The sequence below is a fragment of the Carlito syrichta genome, unplaced genomic scaffold, assembly GCF_000164805.1.
Source record: "Carlito syrichta isolate Samal-C Ts95f unplaced genomic scaffold, Tarsius_syrichta-2.0.1 Scaffold100614, whole genome shotgun sequence".
Lineage (NCBI taxonomy): Eukaryota > Metazoa > Chordata > Mammalia > Primates > Tarsiidae > Carlito > Carlito syrichta.
The window spans coordinates 8,028-10,069 of record NW_007044710.1 but is presented as its reverse complement, the minus strand read 5'-3'; positions in this window follow the sequence as shown (position 1 = coordinate 10,069).

The following is a 2,042-nucleotide window of genomic DNA, read 5'->3' as shown; positions in this document are numbered from 1 at the left end:
AGTCTGGGTGACAGAGTGAGACTCCAACTCAAAAAAAAATAAAAAATAAAAAATAAAAAAAATAAAATGCCATCTAGGTCCAATGAATTCAGAATCTTTGGGGGTGGGTCCAAGGCCTGTGATTCTTATTTTTAAATGATTATTAATTATTTTTAGAGACAGGATCTCACTCTGTTGCCCAGGCTGGAGTGCAGTGGCACGATCACAGCTCACTGCAACCACAAACTCCTGGACACAGGTGATCCTCCTGCCTCGGCCTCCTGAGTATCTTAGACCACATGTTTGCACTGCCATGCCTGGCAACTTTTTTTATTTTGTAGAAATGGGAGCCGGGCTCAGTGGCTCAGCCTGTAATCCCGTGCCTTTGGGAGGCTGAGGTGAGTGGATTGCCTGAGCCCGCGGGTTCAAGACCCACCTGGGCAGCGAGACCTCATCTCTACAATAAATCAAAAAATCAGCCGGGCATGGTAGCACATGCCTGTAGTTCCGGCTACTCAGAAGGCTGAGGCGGAAGGATCACCGGAGCCCAGCGGGCCAAGGCTGCGGTGGCTGGGAGCAGCCACTGCACTCTAGTCTGGGTGACAGAGTGAGATTCCAACTCAAAAAAAAAAAAAAAAAGAAATAGTGGGGTGGAGGGGGCTCATTATGTTGCCCAGGCTGGTCTGGAACTCCAGGCCTCAAGCACTCCTCAGGTCTTGGCCTCCCAAAGTACTGGGGTTGCAGGTGTGAGCCACCATGCCCTGCCAATTGTTAAAAGTCCCCACGTGATTCCAGTGTGCAGCCAAGATTGATAAACCCCAAGTGAATCCACACCTTTGTGTTAGCAGCTGAAGACCATGTATTCTAACTGACTCTTTCACAATGACTACTTGAACAAAGCCTACAGCCAAAAGAGAGTCTTTGGAAGAGGAATGCTTGAGGTGTGAGTGACAGCCCTTTCTGGGAGATGTCTGGGGAAAGTGGACTCCTGCTGCCATCCCTCAGACTTCACTCTGGCTGGTTGGTCCTACTTCTTGCAATGCTTTGGGGCTCAGGAGGAAGAACAGCAGGCCAAGCAGCTCCATTCACTCCTTCCGCCCTCTCCACTACTGTGCCACAGTGGTTCTCGGAACTTGGCTGCATCAGCGTCACCTGGAGGCGGTTGTTAAGACACAGACTGCCAGCCCACCCCCAGTTCTCATCCAGCAGGTCTGAGGTGAGGCCTGAGAGTGTGCGTTTCTAACAGGCTGGAGAAGGTATTGGATACTGGGTGGAAAGTGCTAGAAGGTCCCAAGGCTGCACTTTCAGGGGAAAGAAATTGTTGGGAGCCGGCTGTGGAGGCCTGCCTGAGCGTTAGGGATCCAGGCAGGCTGTGGACCCTGAGACCACTAGGTTGAATTCAGGAGCTGAAGGCCCATTCCCTCTTCCCTTCTTTGCTGTTTGGCATGATCCACTAGCAGGGACTCTGATGATCTAAGCATGACGTTCTGAGAGTACGACAGGCATGGCTTACTTTAGGAGTCCATTGTTCCCGTTTCTCACAGACTGTGGTTTCGGCTTTAAACTTAACATAATTCAAACTCAGGTCACATTTGGGAGCCTTTAATATGGTACAAGCTTCTTTTAAGATTTAATAGTATATTTGTAGAATTAGTATATACATACAAAGTGCTGTTTCAACCTTAATAATACAGATACATATCTAGAGCTACTAGAAACAGCCCAGCACAAGCTTTAGGCTGGGCCACATTCCTAAGGGCCCAGCGTGTACTTTGGACTAGGCTGCTTTCTTTTAAACCAGTTTTTAGCTACAGTTAGTATAGGGTATTTTCTACTTATTAGAAATTGAATTTATTTTATTCATAGAAAGTATTGTAGAATAGGTTACGCTATGTCAGTGAATTATGTCAGTTCAAGCATGATCAAACATGATATTTTGAGGTTTAATAAGAATACACCTAACTTTAGAAATTACATTGTTTCCATCTCTACATTTGCGGTTTTGGCTTTAATACAATTTACAGTTTATACTTGGGTTTTATTATTTAGAAGCTTTATTGCTG